The 17,500-nt window shown below is 38.8% G+C and overlaps 1 protein-coding gene and 1 long non-coding RNA gene across 2 annotated transcripts in view; both read right to left on the bottom strand.

Annotated features, from left to right (window-relative positions):
• The window catches only part of CadN (Cadherin-N), a 418,643-nt gene that overhangs the window by 292,333 nt on the left and 108,810 nt on the right, over window positions 1-17,500 (bottom strand). The gene's annotated exons all lie outside the window — the stretch shown is intronic.
• Window positions 10,039-15,701, bottom strand: LOC136840817 (uncharacterized). Its single transcript, XR_010853743.1, has 2 exons — window positions 15,573-15,701; window positions 10,039-15,394 (listed from the first exon to the last, which is right to left on the bottom strand). It is a non-coding gene; the product is annotated as an uncharacterized lncRNA (long non-coding RNA).

Below are 17,500 nucleotides of genomic sequence, written 5' to 3'. Positions count from 1 at the left end.
TAACAGTAAATATGAAGGTCAAGAGAATATCTTCTATATCATAAAACATACAGTCAGTAACTTTTATAAGAGTAAATGCATATATTTACATATATGAGGAAGCATAACCAAGTTGAAAATACGTGATTTGAATAAATCCTCTGACTCAGAACATGCAAAAAAAAAAGTGTAGGAGAGAGAGAGAGAGAGAGAGAGAGAGAGAGAGAGAGAGAGAGAGAGTTGCTAAAATACGTCCGGGATTGTTTGACACAGAAACGTGCACTCGTGGTGAGCCGAAGTCGTCAAGCATTAGTGCGTGCTTGAAAAATGTCTTCAATTGCGACTTTAAAACGTGCTTTTCATGATGTCAGAGGCCTTAACATACTAAAGGCTGTCCTCTATAACATTCGTCAACACGACCGAAAAATACTATCCACTTTAAAGAATAAAATTATAACTTTGACTGCTGCTTTTCATATCCACTTCTCATATTTCGGTTATTAGTATGTGTGTGTCAGAGAGAGAGAGAGGCGCAGTTGTGTGTGCGCGAGAGAGAGAGAGAGGAGAGAGAGAGAGTGTGTGTGTGTGTGTGTGTGTGTGAGAGAGAGAGAGAGAGAGAGAGCGTAATCGTGTGTGTGTGTGTGAGAGAGAGTGTGAGAGAGAGAGAGAGAGAGAGAGAGAGAGATCCCTTCTCCCCAGAGCAGCAACATTCTCTCTCAAAAATCTCATAACAAGTTACGAAAAGTTACAAACCGCATGAAAATCATAACAAACATTTAGTTCAAATCTCTACGTATAATGCGTCAGCTTATGCTGCAGTTACAGAATAATAACATGTTAAGAATACGTCCTGTAAATAAAACTTACAGTTACACGAACAGCAAAACTTTCATTGCGGAGTCGAGAGATATGAAGGAAAAGATGGCCTTGGCCAGAATGGTAGGGTTCGCTGTTGAAGATATAAGAATGTAAATGATCTTTACAAGGATAAAAGAAACTTAGTGATTGTAATCCAAATTCTTTTATGCAGTTCTGTCCTAAATTCAAGCCCCAATGATATCTTGTCTTATTTAGGCTACAGACCTATTCTTTGGAGCCTAACCAAGTCACTAAGTGAGGACAAGATTCAAAATCATTCTACGACCTCGCGTCTTGTTCGTCATTAGCCATGTTACTTGCTTTCAATCGTGTGAGCTGGTTCTAATGTTCTTTTTTTTGGCAGAAGACAGACAAATGTAAATGTGGCTAAAAATGATAAGTACCCAAAAACGACTGTTAGTCCTCCTGTACAATTTACAACAAAATTATATAAAAAAAACATGCACATAAGGGTCTCTTAATGGAATTACATTCAAAACACAAGTACCCAAACACGAATGATAAGTGTCCCTAATATTATACAACAACAAAATATATCAGCAAAACCCATGCACACATGGGTCTCTTAATGGAATTACATTCAAAACACAATTACCCAAACACGAATGAGAGTCTTCCTAATATTATTCAACAACAACGACAAAATATATCAGCAAAAAACCATGCACACGTGGGCCTCCTGATATCATTAACGGTCAAAATACACGAACACAAACAAACAAAATAACATAAACCACGCACTGAAATTCAGTGTACTGCCCACAGCGCGAAAAGACTTGAAACAGCCGCCGCATTTCAGAGCCGAATAAATCAAAACCCATAAACGCATAAGTCATCCAATACAATCAACATCACGACCCCCTCTCAGGTAAGTAAACACAGCTGGGGCCCCCCTAGTCATTACACACTATCGTTGTTAATCATAATTCCCCACTACAACGCATTATAGGTTCCCCCAACCCCTCGCGGAGGAGGGGAGGGAGGGGGGGGACCCAGCTCATTCATTCATGAAAACACTAAATACTACAACATCAAGGTCCCTGAACAATACTACGTACAAAACTAGTTCATTCACGCCACTCTTTATACCTGTGAGGGTTCTTCTCTTATTACTCTAACCTCAACCCCGTTTCCCCTGTCGGCAAATATACACGTAATGAAAGGAATGAGTCCTTGTTGCTCCAGAGGTCGATTCCTGGGGTTGATTGATATAACCTCAGCCTGTTCAGTGTTATTTGCGTTTTAAGAATCTATATAACTTCCGGAACTGAGTACGTTTAGTAATAACATGGTTTGCTATGTCAGTGGGTCTAGGGACATAGTGGGATCTGGATTTCAAAGGAGAGTTAGCATTCTGTTAACCAGAGAGAGAGAGAGAGAGAGAGAGAGAGAGAGAGAGAGAGAGAGAGAGAGAGAGAGAGAGAATCGCCACGAAAATTATAGATTTCCAGTACCCGTGTACCGTATCACATTCGCTGCAACAACTCCATTACTTCATTACACGACCAACAGAAGTGGTTCTCTAATTACAAGAAGCAGGTAGAAATTATGGGAAGCCAACACAATGGCAAGTGTCTCTCTGTCTCTCTCTCTCTCTCTCTCTCTCTCTCTCTCTCTCTCTCTCTCTCTCTCTCTCTCCAAATCAATTCACAAACACAATAAAAACTCAGACAAAGAAGAAAAAAAAAAGAAAAAACATAACGGACTTTCAAAAGCGCCTAATTCGAACTCGACGAGGTCAACTGTGAACACAGTTTCCCAAGCATAGGATGACATTATCCATCCTTTGTTGGAAGTTCCTGCTGTCGTCGTTCGTGACAAAGGAAGGGAAGTCAAGACATCCAAAGGAAAGGAATACAAAAGAAGGAAACAACGACAACGCCCGAGCTTTCAAACAAGGTCAGATTGGTCTGTACTGATACAAGCACCTGACTGAAAGATTCAAAACTGGTCACCATTGCCGTACAGCTTTTTATATACCAGTACAAGCACCTGACTGAAAGATTCAAAACTGGTCGTCATTGCTGTACAGCTTTTTATATACCAGTACAAGCACCTGACTGAAAGATTCAAAACTGGTCATCATTGCTGTACAGCTTTTTATACACTAGTACAAGCTCCTGACTGAAAGATTCAAAACTGATCGTCATTGCTGTACAGCTTTTTATACACTAGTACAAGCACCTGACTGAAAGATTCAAAACTGATCGTCATTACTGTACAGCTTTTTATACACTAGTACAAGCACCTGACTGAAAGATTCAAAACTGATCGTCATTGCCGTACAGCTTTTTATATACTAGTACAAGCACCTGACTGAAAGATTCAAAACTGAGCATCATTACTGTACAAATTGGAATATAAAATACAAGCATCTGATTGAAAGACTGAAAACTGATCATCATTATTGTACAACTTGTAGTATACAACTACAAGCACCTGACTGAAGGATTCAAAACTGATCACCATTACTGTAAAAATTGCTATGTAAAATACAAGCATCTGCCTTGAAAGACTGAAAACTGATCATCAGTACTGTACAACTTGTTATGTACAACTACAAGCATCTGACTGAAAAACTCATTACTGAACATTTTGTGTAAAAATACAAGCAACTGACTGAAAGATTCAAAACTGATCACCATCACTGTACAACTTATGTACAAATAAGGGGGTGATTAAGGACGTAATACCAAACAAGATTTGCATTACCAATGATTACTAACAATAATAAAAATACTGAGATACTTTGATCAATTAAAAATGTTACGAAATACACCATAACAAACCAGCTCCCAATTTTTGTCATTACACAGAATGTCAGGAAACAAACATAATTCATTCGGTAAATCGGAAAACACAGCTGACACTCAAAAAAGACGAATGAAGCAAAATATTTTTCCCGTCTATGCACAGCAGCAAAGCATATGCCTGCCTCTCTCTCTCTCTCTCTCTCTCTCTCTCTCTCTCTCTCTCTCTCTCTCTCTCTCTCTCTCTCTCTCTCTCCAATTCATATTCAAGCTTCTGCTTCTCTTTCTCTATGCACCCCTCTACTTTCTCCCTCCAGCTCTAGTTATTTAAAATCTCTCTCTCTCTCTCTCTCTCCCTCTTTCTCTCCTCACAGCTTCTGCCTCTCTCTCTCTATGTATCTCTCTACTTTCTCCTTCCAACACTAGTTGTTAAAAACACTCTCTCCCTCTCTCACCAAGTATCTACTACTTTTTTTTATGTATCTAATTTCTCCTTCAACACTAGGTATTCAAAATTTTCTCTCTCTAAGTATCTGCTTCTTATATATATATATATATATATATATATATATATATATATATATATATATATATATATATATATATATATATATATATAATTTTTATATATATATATATATATATATATATATATATATATATATATCTAATTTCTCCCTCCAACATTAGGTATTCAAAATTCTCTCTCTCTCACCAAATATCTGCATTTTTTTATATATCTAATTTCTCCCTCCAACACTAGGTTTTCAAAAATCTCTCTCTCTCTCTCTCTCTCTCTCTCTCTCTCTCTCTCTCTCTCTCTCTCTCTCTCTCTCTCTCTCTTTCGCTAAAAAAGAACTAAATCCACTTTCCAATAATGGCCCAATTGGCGCCCCATTACGTGACAATACTCCAATAATGGGCCGTAATCTCTCCTCCTAATTAACGTACAGCGTTAATTAATCAAAATTATTGCCATCCACTTATCGTATCACTATTATATACCCTCCTGTCTTTGAGGATGATTTAATCCAATAGAGATATGCAGTGTTGACACAAAATCGTGTGGCGCATGCATATATGTAGCTAGCTATATATATATATATATATATATATATATATATATATATATATATATATATATATATATATATATATATATACATACTGTACATATATATATACTATATATATATACACACATATATTCATATATATATTTATATATGTATATACATATACCCACAATGTTGTTTCTCTTAACACGGAATGGCTAGAGGAAATAAAATAGACGCACTCGTTTCAGGGGATGAGGCTGCTAGGCCAGCCACTTTTTCCTAACCCTAGCTGACACTGGTACTCACTGACCGTTGGGTGAAAATTATGATACTTACTGCTCTGCAAAATAATGTTTCTTTACAACAAATTTCATCAATCTAAAGATGATGATGATTATGATACAAGTTCTTCAAGTGATAAAAATATAAATTTGAATAAGAAAAAATTGTACTGACATGACTCAAAATATATATTCACTTCCATCACCTCGAAACATGACAAGACGTAGCATTGTTACCAAGTGAGCTCCCTCACTTCTCCTTTGGTGCCAAACTAACGCAACCTTTACTCCTTCCCTCCCCCCAACACCCTCCCACCACCACCCCATCTCCCAACACCCCCCGCCCGCCCCTCCCCGAAATAAAAACAAACGGAGTGTCGTGCTGGCGGTGGTCCTAATTTAGAAGCGCGCTGCTATACAATTAGGGACAAGTTACTTTATGTGATTGCTATTAAAACCCTTTCTTTTTTTGCCTGCGTCCCTTCCCCCAACTACAACCCTTCATCAAGACAGCCAGACAGAGAGAGAGAGAGAGAGAGAGAGAGAGAGAGAGAGAGAGAGAGAGAGAGAGTCATAACTTCCACTGAGCTTAATTATAGTCCCTCGCTATCTGCTGCATAGTGGCTCCTTTACATAGCCTGTGCAGTCTAAGTCAACTCAAGGTTCTCTACCTATCAATCAAAGCGAAGAGAAACATTTAATACTGTTAAAACTTTTAAGTAATGGAAAAAACTCCATACAAAAACATCAACAGAAATTCTCTGCTCCCAACTCTTAACAAAAATCTTTCTAATTTTTTTAAATTTTACAGTAACACACAGACTGCACAATAATAAAACTCCATACTTAAACATCAACAGAAATTCTTTACTGTCAACACTTAACAAAAACCATTCTCATTTTTTTTATTTCATAATATCGCACAGACTGTAAAAGAAGGATTGGCTGATAACACGGTCAACTCGTTTCGCTTCAGCAACGCTCTACGAAGCCATGAAAAATGGTAGTGTATCATTAACGTTCTGTAACTAGTGAAAAAGAATAGGCTACACTCTCGGTTTCGGTTATTCTGCGTTTAGAAGCCTTCCATTGCAACATGACAAAATATGATGAAAATGACCTCGTTAAGTAACAGAGACTGATATTTCTGACAACAATACCTTTCAAAGCATTGAAATATGGAAGTCAAGATATTCAGAAAACATACGTCAAATCACTGAATTCAAAATGCCCTCACTGGAACATATTACAAACAATTTTAGTCCAAGGAAATTAGCTATATCAAATACCTATATATTTTAAAATGGTTTTTTTACACTTTTACCACAAATCAAATTGAACATATAAACAAAAAGTCACTTATAACCTGTGAAAGTATATAGGAACACAAATATTCAAAACAGGAAAAAATACAGAACGAATTATGACAAAATACAATTTCCTCCGAGAATGCTAAAAATAGCTATGCAGCACAGAGAGAGAGAGAGAGAGAGAGAGAGAGAGAGAGAGAGAGAGAGAGAGTATATAACGAATTATTACAAAACAAAACTCGCCCGAGACCGCAGCAGAGAGAGAGAGAGAGAGAGAGAGAGAGAGAGAGAGAGAGAGAGAGAGAGAGAGAGAATTATTACGAAACAAAACTCGCCTGAGACCGCTAAAAATAGCTATGCAGCAGAGAGAGAGAGAGAGAGAGAGAGAGAGAGAGAGAGAGAGAGAGAGAGAGACTGTGTGCGTGTGTTTTCCAAGCACCACGAAAGTGGAAAGAGCAATTAGGCAATTCGCGCAGCGTGTCATCGGCTGTCACTAAGATGAAAGGTTCCATTGGAGAACGCATGTGATGTCATGCGATGTGAAGCCATGTTGATAACATCGCCCCAACATCAGATGCAGGCTGAAATTTACATTTACGTCTAAGTAGATCACTTAGGAAGTTAGTTTATATATGGAGACTAATATGACCTAATATTTGATTGGTTACAAGCTCGTCAAAATATGTTCAAGACTTCAAGTAGATAACTAAGAAACCAGAGTTTATATATTAGACATAGGCACAACTAATAAGACCTAATATACACTACTAATATGACCTGATATTCAACCAGTCGTGTAAATGTCAAAATATGTTCACGCACATCACTCAGAAACTAGAGTTTATATAAGTAATAATATGACCTAATATTCCATCAGTTACATACTTACATACTTAGAAACTATAGTTTATATAACGGGCACACACTACTAATCTGACCTAATAATCAATTAGTTACTCAGTTATCAAAATATGTTCAAGTAGATCACTCAGAAATTACAGTTTATACACTGGGACACGCTAACAATAGGACCTAACATTCAATCAGTTACATATTATCAAAATAGTAAGGGAATTATTTTCCCGAGATGTAACCGAGTACGGGACCTTTCCCTCAAAAAAAAAAAAAAAAGCGGGACGCCATATCTTAAAAACTAACCATAGAATTTCATTGAAAATAATCTCATTATGTTTCCCACACCCAAATTCCGTGATGCGTGCTAATTTAGCTTAACCTAACCGGGGCTGGTGCCAATACTAGCAACATCTCAGGAATTTGCGACCCGGTTCCCTAATTATCCTTCATATATTTACAATTAATTAATGGTCTGTATTTACCCGCTTAAAAACTACTTTTCAAAAGAGCTTTCTTTCTACTTTAGATACTTACAAACGGGATGGCACCAATATCTTGCCAAATGCAACGCCAGACCATTCTTAATCAACCAATGATATCTATCTCAGTTCGATGTAAATAAATTATATACTGGAAGTTCGTCACTGTAACCATTCAGTGAAGATAATTACAAGAATCAAGTTCTAAAAAAAAATTATTATAAAACTTAAAAAGCTGAGAATATTTCACTTCAATGTAAATGACTCATTTAATGGAAATATTTACTTATTTTGAAAGAGCTAAATCTAGTCACTAAAACGAATGATCGAGTCCAAGAAATAACAGGAGTCTGGAGTCTACACTGAAAAACATCTAATTTAATTAATTTCTTGACAGATCCGAGATGGGGGTGACGAAGCCAAAGCCTGCACCGAGCACACTTCCGGACACGCAACAAAAACGCGCAAGAAAAAAGAGCGAAAACGACAACCAATAAGCAGTCATTCTTTCAGCCAAATTATGATGCAACACGAACACAAATCAATGAAAGGCTTCGCGTAAAGTATTCAAAAGTCGTAATTCACACAACACACATGAATGGTGATACCAACGTTTCAGTTTGAAGAAAGAAAAAAAAAATGTTTAAAAAAAAGGGGGGGGGGGCAGTGGAAGAGACAACGTGAAATGGCCTACACACACAGCGGTCCCGCCGCCCCCTTAACACGATAATGGTTCACAAAGGACACCGAAAGCCCGCACATCAGGGGCAGAATACCTGCCTCTCGCAACTATGAAAAAAAGGGCTTTATTGCATACCGCTTTTTTAATTTTTTTTTTTTGTAGAACTTGATTCTTGTAATTTTCTTTACTGAATGGTTACAGTGGAAAACTTCCTGTATATAATTTATGTGCATCGAACTGAGGTAGATATCACTGATTGAGTAAGAATTATCTGACATTGCAATTGCATACCGTGAAGGAGGGCAGAGAGAGAGAGAGAGAGAGAGAGAGAGAGAGAGAGAGAGAGAGAGAGAGAGAGAGAGAGAATCTCTTTCGAAAATCAGCAAATAAGGAACAAATACAGTATATATTCCAACAGCAAAATCACAAAATTAGAGAGAGAGAGAGAGAGAGAGAGAGAGACATCTTTTGAAAATCAGCGAATAAGGAAAAAGTACGTTATATAATCCAATAGCAAAATCACAAAATTAAAGAGAGAGAGAGAGAGAGAGAGAGAGAGAGAGAGAGAGAGAGAATATCTTTTGGAAATCAGCATATAAGGAGCAAACAGTATATATTTCAAGAGCAAAATCACAAAATGAGAGAGAGAGAGAGTGAGAGAGAGAATATCTTTTGAAAATCAGCGAATAAGGAACATATACAGTATATACTCCAACAGCTAAATCACAAAATCTGAGAGAGAGAGAGAGAGAGAGAGAGAGAGAGAGAGAGAGAGAGAGAGAGAGAGAGAGAGAGAGAGAGCCAGCCAGGCAGCCCCGCGACGCGAACCGTACGTAATGGCCCTCAAAACACAATCCGCAAATCTCATAAATATTCAAATCTGGGCTGCGAAAATTGAAAGCATTTCGCATCGTTTACTTCTCTTTTTATTTCTCTCTGTCTGTCTGTTTCTGTCTCTCTCTCTCTCTTTCTATCGTTCTTTCGCTGTGAAGGACAGACTTGGAAATGCGGGAGAACACAGAAAATATGAAAGGAAGTTTATTCGGTAAGAAAGCAAGAGAACTAAACCTAATTCAACGATTTATACAATTAAACAGAATACAAAGTAAACAGAATACAAATAATCACAAAAGTACAAAATACAGCAATGTCTTTAAAGACACTATATATAAAAATGTGTTAGCTAGTACACAAAATACAAATAATTTAAAAATACAAATTCAGACAATATCTGCAAGGCAGTATTGAATAAAACAAATTCCGTACATAACCCAAATGTCAATTAGTGTGTTCTACTAACACAAAATTGTAAATTCTTACAGTTACGCCTCAAGGAAGGGAAGTTCCAGGCTTCAATAATGTCTCAACTAAGAACGAAAACTTTTAAAAATAATTTCAAGAGTCACAAAAAGATACTACCGTAGTGATGGTCTTCATTATCATGATCATATCTCTGATGGTCTTCATTATCATGATCATTACTCTAACTAAACAATGAAGGGGTTCTTCGGCCCCCATCATTCTCTAAAACTTTGACAAATTTTCTAGGCGTATTCATGCCTCTGTTCTGGAGGATTCATTTACTTCACCTACCTTCAAAAGTTGGCAGGCGTTGGTATCCCGACATCGACGACCTTCCAGAGATCATTTATTTTCTCTCTCTCTCTCTCTCTCTCTCTCTCTCTCTCTCTCTCTCTCTCTCTCTCTCTCTCTCTCTCTCTCTCTCTCTCTCTTTTTATCTAAGGTGAGGAAATCAAACCTTATCTACCAAAAAATGGTTTATTTTGTAAGGTAACATATAACAAGTTCAAAACATGGTTAAATAAGAAAAATGCTAAAAGAAAAAAAGGAATTTAAATGATAAATGAATATCTCGCCAAGAAAACATCTTAGGAAACACTAAAATTATAAATGGGATTCTTCGCTATCTCACTACCTGTCCCTAATGAGTCTCCATTGTAACCATATGTCCACAGTCTCAGTTTCTTTTAAAATATGACCACTTCCTATAATCATGGCTACTTTACACGCATCCTGTGCAAATGCATGACTATCCCAATTTAGCTATGGTTCCATTTTGAAACATCTGCCAAGGAACAAATATCCTTTATCAACAACAAAATCAAAAAGTCTGTGATAATATCACAAAACCATTAACACATGTGAGAGCACTGATAAAATAAAGGGCATAAATGATAAATCACTAAAACAATTCGAATAAAGATGGGCCATTACAATGTTAATTAAAATATTCCGGAACTCACTCTTTTCAGCAAGGAATCGGAGCCTGTAATTCCAATGTCTGGCTATCACTGTCTCTCACCCAACAATGAAATAATTTCACAAAGTGCCTTTTCCCCCAACGTCTTCCACCAAACACAAACTAATACACATATCCAGTTGGCACTCCCAGAAATCCGCATAAAACCTGGCCAAAGCTTCTCCAAGGTTCTATCTAGAACACAGAAATGTCCAAGAAGTCCTACATACACATGCGCACAGAGCTTGGGCCACCTACATTTGTGTCGCCCTGACACAAAGTACACTTATTCAATTTCTATGGTACGGTTTCATGACTAATCGACAGTTGCACCTTGGGAGACTGCTTCTGCTTGAAGCAGCACAACTGTTTACACAATAAATAAATGGCAACACACTATTATAATAATCAGTGATAATGCACCGAAAACACATGGCAAGATTAACTTGTGACAGTTCGATATAGTCCATATCTCCTAAGTGTTTTTAACGGTGCCAACGTTGTAAACTCTACCACAGCCGGGAATTCCACAACACCTTGCTGATTGTGGATATGTTGCAGGAAGATGTTTGCTGATGAATTATAAATCCTCTTATCCTCTTGCTGAAGATAAGAAACTCTGTAGATGTTATTCTGAGTGCCCCCATCAAAGAGCTGTGACCCTTCTATCAGGATCGATGTCGACCCCTTTTGGCACATCTCCATCAATCTGCAGCTCCTACAAAATATTGCTGAAGTCGTTTCTAGTGGCATCACCATGTAGGCATTAGGAACTGGTCTAAAAGTACATTTTGTCAGAGTCACGTCATGCGTCACTTGAAACTCACAACCCTCTGAAACTATATGCCTCATTACAAACCCTCTATTTTCGCAAACATATCTATTATGGACTAAAGCACATCTATCCTTATAATCAATAGCTACTGAGTGAAACTTGTCCCCTATTGTATACACAGTTTCTACTCACCCTAACATCACTACTGCGGTATTGTAGGTTCTAGGAAAAGGTCAATCATGAAAAGGGCCCTTGGCACTCATAGGTATCCCCACAATTGACCCCCTGTCCAATAAAGATACCATTATCATCCCATAATACCCATATAAATCACTACCTGTGAAAATTATGTTGGACCCCCACTTATAAGCCCCATTCATCAAGACTGATTCTAACACCCCCAAAGGTGAAATATCTTCAGAAATAAGTCCCTCCGATGAAGCTATCACTGCTTTTACTTGGAAATGGATATCGTCTCACAACAATTCGGTCTTTTTCTCAATATTCAAAAGCATCGTATGTACAGTAAACAAAGCTACATTATCGGAAACTACAATTCTTGCGTTGTCTGATTTCGCATTACTACTTGTAACCATCGCTTGAGTCACTGACTCAAGATTACTACCAAGACACGCCCCTGGGGGGTGTGTCAGCAATTTCCAAGGGGGCACGAGCCCTAGGGAAAAACAAAAAATTCTCTAATTATATTCATTATTCTCTTAATAAGAGTAAGACTGAAAGGCAGCAATTTCCACAGTTATTGGCAGTGGGCCTAGCCTTTTGCTAAAAAGTAAGACTGCAAGGTAGAAGCTGTCCTTTTAGTTGCCTTTTGTGACACACAGGACCTACAGTGGTAGTATTCTTACACCCCTACCACAAGGAGAAACAGAAAGCTTTGACGTTAGTGTTGGATTACACCAGGGGTCTGCATTAAGCCCATTTTTGTTTGTGCTGGTCATGGATGTGTTGAGTGAAGAGATCAGGAATGAAGTGCTGTGGGAGTTGTTGTACGCTGATGATCTGGTGATTACAGCTGAAGATGAGGAGGACCTACAGAGAAAGGTTGTTGGAGAGTGGCAGGAGTCTTTAGAGAGGGGCAGCTTAATGGTGAATATGAATAAAACAGAGGTTTTAGTGAGCAGTAGGGAAGATAGAGACAGAATAGTAATACAAGAAAGAAGAGGCTCGATTATAAAACAGGTGGAAAAGTTTAAATACCTAGGATCTACTTTAAGCCAAGAGGGAGGACATGAGGCTGAAGTGGACAGTAGGATAAAAGCGGCGTGGGGAAAGTGGAGAGATGCAGCTGGAGTTGTATGTGATAAGAAAATGCCAATCAAGCTAAAAGTCAAGATCTACAGCACATTGATAAGACCAGTGTTAATGTATGGGTCAGAAACATGGGCTCTAAGAAGAAAAGAGGAAGTAAAGTTTGAGAGCTTGAGAGACTGGAAAATGATGAAATAAGAAGAGCAGTCTTAGTAAAGACAACAGAGGTGATAAGAGAGTCACGATTGAGATGGTATGGGCATGTGCTAAGGTTGGATGACGAGGAGGGAGTGAAGAGGGCTTGGGAAGAACCTGCTAGAGGAAGAAGATCGAGAGGGATACAGAGAATTAAATGGCGAGATAAATTGAAAGGGAGATATGGAGAGAAGACGTTTGGTGGAGGATGATGCCTATGATAGAAGGCAATGGAGAAGGGGGATCAGGCAACCGACCCCTTAATGTTGGGATAAAGGTGGGAAAGAAGAAGATTCTCTTAACAAGAGTCGCTGAGAAGCAGTGTCAAGTATCTCACTAATTTCATTCCCAAAATAATAAAAACGCCCCTTCTCTTTCTCTTTTTTTTCATTTTCCTTTAAGTCCGGGAGGGAATTTTACTTATATGCTAGGGTAATGTGTAGAGAAGGACCAACTCCTAGAGGGGGCGTGGTAATAAAAAGGTTAAGAACCACTGATTGAACTGTGTCGTCACAACGTGTAGGTATAGACAACAAATCAAACGCACCCCGCCCCGGATAACCAAATAATGCCTCTACTACAAGTGACATCGCACACATTATCCTCCGAGTGCCTAATTCGCGCCTGCGGGAACATTAATTGGAAAAATACAAAATCCATTAGACTGACCGACGCCCTGTATCCAGTATCCACAAAAATTAAAAGACTAGAACCAGCTGCACCTCCTTTTACTACTGGCTTCCATTCTTCTATTTCTCCCAAAAGCCCTTTGGTTGTTCTGCCCTCCAAAAATTCTGTCTATTTTGAGGAGCTCTCTTAAAGCTACTCACAAAATTCTGACTCCCCAATCTATCATTACTCTTTTTGAGTAACGGACAAAACCTCCAATTATGTGTACCACTCTTACACATGCCACAATATTTAAGTCGGCAATACTTCTTTGTGTGCCCCTGCTTGTTGCAGTTGAAGCAACGGGACTGTGATGCTTGATCTGCATATTTCCTATCACTCTCAAACTTAGCACAGAAACCACTGGAAGCAAAGCCTGAATCTCCCTGTGGAAAGTTCCTCTGGCCACCAGTAGTGGTTTTCGGCCCCCCACTGAAAAATGTGCTATCTACTGTTGGGCATTTCGACATGTGCTTCTTAATTTGGGCGAAAATAAATGATTCATCAGACGTAGGCTCTACCGGACCATCAAAGCTGCTCACAATGGCATCCGGAACCTCACTCAAAAGCCAGGAGAAATGCAGTAACCTGTGAAAGTGTTCTAGCGGTATAGCATCGCCATGCACCCAGCCCGAACCTCTTAATTTCTCCACGAGATCCGAACTTGCATCGAACAACTGCGCGTTGAACTGCACAATAGAGCTCTGCCGTTTTCTAATTTTGTAAAATGCCCTCAAATCCTGAACCGCATCAATACATTCACCTGCCCCATACGCAGTTCGTAGCAATTTCTCCACGTCGCCCCACGTGCGGCATTTCCTAAATTCAAAGCTACGACAGCGTTGGCCAATGTCTTCCAATTCAAAGCTACGACAGTGTTGGCTAATAACTTCCATGTCCAAAACAAGAATACCTTTCGCCTCATTACAGGCATCTGTCTCATCTCTCGATATCGCCGATTCTTTCGTCTCCATGCCGCAAATGAGGAGTCAACAACAGAGACAAGGTCGAGTTGCTATGCACAGGGAAGAGAAACTCTGAATATAATCACCACCCATGACATACATCTCTTTCCCACATATAGGCTAAGCGACGTATATTTCAACCAAAAAACCAAAACAAAACAAGCTCCATAACAAAAAAGGATTAACGGAAAGAGAAGGGAAAGAAAATCTTGATCAATCACAAATTACGAAGCCAACTCGCTCCCCAAAAAATAAACGAACTCGCTCTGTTTTCGTTGATTACCGCCCCCCAGTGTTCCCGCAACCCTCCCAAAATTCGCGAAGTTACACCCGCACTTCCATTAAAAATACACAAATCTATAATTACATCTAAGAACACAGTAAAACACCCGACACTCGATAATCACTCTACATTATGTCACCAGCTGAGAAAGGTTGCATCCCGGGATAAAAAAAAAAGAAAAAAAAAAATGCAAAGTCAAACCAATATACCCCTCAATTACGATTACCAACAGCCCCGCACTGAATCCCCAGACAACGCCTTGTTTACTACGTATCCCTCTCTCTCTCTCTCTCTCTCTCTCTCTCTCTCTCTCTCTCTCTCTCTCTCTCACACACACACAGATCCCTGTATCCTATTTTATCTAAGGTGTGGAAACCAAACCTTTTCTACCAAAAAAATAGTTTATTCTGTAAGCTAACAAATAAGTTCAAAACATGGCAAATAAGAAAAATGCTAAAACACCAAAAGGAATGTAAATTATAAATGAATATCTTCCCCAGAAAACTTCTTAGCAAATGCCAAAATTATAAATGGGATTCTTCCCCATCTCACTCCCTGCCCTAATGAGTCTCTACTGTAATCATATGTCCACAGTCTTAGTTCCTTTTGAAAAAACACCACTTTCCATAATCATGGCTACGCTACATGCATGCCTGTGCAAATGCATGACTATCCCAATTCAGCCATGGTTCCATTTTGAAACATCTGCCAAAGAACAAATACCCTTTATCAACAACAAAATCTAAAAGTCAGTGATAGTATCAAAACACCATTAACACACGTAAAAGCACTGATAAAATAAAGGGCACAAATGATAAATCAATAAAACAATACGAATAAAGATGGACCACTACAATGTTAATTACAGTGCTCCGGAACTCACCCTTTTCAGCAGGGAATCGGAGCCTGGAATTCCAATGTCTGGTTATCACTGTCTCTCACCCAGCAATGAAATACATTTCACAAGATGCCTTTTCACCCAACGTCTTCCACCGCCCACAAACTAATACACATATCCGGTTGGCACTCCAGAAATCCGCTTGAAACCGGGCCGAAGCTTCTCCAAGGTTCTATCTAGAACACAGAGATAGCAAGCTCCTCCTACCCCACACCCCCCAAGACACATGTTGCTGAATTATCTTGTATCTGACAGTGGCTGTAAACGAAGAATGTTGAATAAACAGACCTCCAGGTCACTTTCCCCTCACCTGCGAAATTGATGAACACCGCAAGAGCCGGTATTGTCGCAAGCATATCCACAAAGACCATACACATATGTATGTACTGTATGTATATATATATATATATATATATATATATATATATATATATATATATATATATATATATATATATATATATATAGTATATATATAGTATATATGTAGTATATATATATGTATGAATATATACATATTTATATAATATATATATATATATATATATATATATATATATATATATATATATATATATATATATATATATATATATATTTATATATATTATACCTTTACAGCTCTAGAATGTGATAACTTTTCAGTACTCGGCAAGTATTGGATGTTAACAACACCTGGCCTTTCTCTGCCCAGCCTACGACCCACCAGAGCCGAATAAGTATCAAGGACTTATCGCGAGTACTCACAATAAGAGTGGATTTATAACTTCGTGAAGTCAAAGGTATGGCCAACACAATCAGGACTAACATGTAGACCAGGCTTGAAAGTACAAGGGAAATAAATATATTAAAGAACTAAAAAAGAACTCCAGGCTTCCATGGTATCGATATCATAAATAAACATAACGATGAACGAATAGAAATGTTCTTTATTCTTTTCAAGAACTCTTCTCTATCTCGCATGTGCACGAGTGTACGTGCACAAGTATGTAAGTACGTGTGTGAATATACAGTATGAGAGAGAGAGAGAGAGAGAGGTTTCTGCAACAATGCTACATTCCCGGAGTCATATTTCTTATGTACCTATTACCGACAGCCGAATGAAAAGCTTTTTCAGAGTCGAAGTAGCCACAAATACAAATTACGGATGCTGCAGCTATGCTGAACAGATCAACCCTACGAGAGAGAGAGAGAGAGAGAGAGAGAGAGAGAGAGAGAGAGAGAGAGAGAGAGAGAGAGAGAGAGAGAGAGAGAGAGAGATGCTGCATCTACAGTATAATCAACAGATCAGCCCTATGAGAGAGAGAATGCTGCAGCTACACTCAACAGATCAGCCCCATGAGAGAGAGAGAGAGAGAGAGAGAGAGAGAGAGAGAGAGAGAGAGAGAGAGAGAGAGAGAGAGAGAGAGAGAGAGACTTCAAGCTCAGAGTAAGGGGGGTAGTGGAAATGACGGTACAGCCTAGGAGGGGAAAGTGGGGGGTGGAAGGATGCGATTAAAGGGGAAATGGATGGAAAGACTGGATCTAACGATGAACACTAATAAATTTTCCCCTTCGCAGAGAGGGCACGGGATGGGGGGGGGGAGGGGAGAAGAAAAGGGATATGGGATGGGGGCTACCCCGATAAGGGAGAGGAGGAGGAGGAGGAGGAGGAGGGCATACGCTGATGTAGATGATGACGAAGGAATGAAAAGAGTGAATCCAGCGATGAAGGCTAATAACTTCCTCTCCCTCATTAGATTAACAAAACAAAGGCGGGCCAGACGACGGGAATTACGTCAACATATCACACACACACACACGCAGCCTACATCAAAAGCCAAGCACCGCCATCACTCCGCGGACGCTGTCGCCGTCGAATCACACCAAAATACTTTAGTAGAAAAATGACATCAATCATACAGACGTCAATA

The sequence above is a fragment of the Macrobrachium rosenbergii genome, chromosome 8 (genome assembly GCF_040412425.1).
Source record: "Macrobrachium rosenbergii isolate ZJJX-2024 chromosome 8, ASM4041242v1, whole genome shotgun sequence".
Taxonomy (NCBI): Eukaryota; Metazoa; Arthropoda; class Malacostraca; order Decapoda; family Palaemonidae; genus Macrobrachium; species Macrobrachium rosenbergii.
This window is presented reverse-complemented; position numbering and strand designations above follow the sequence as displayed.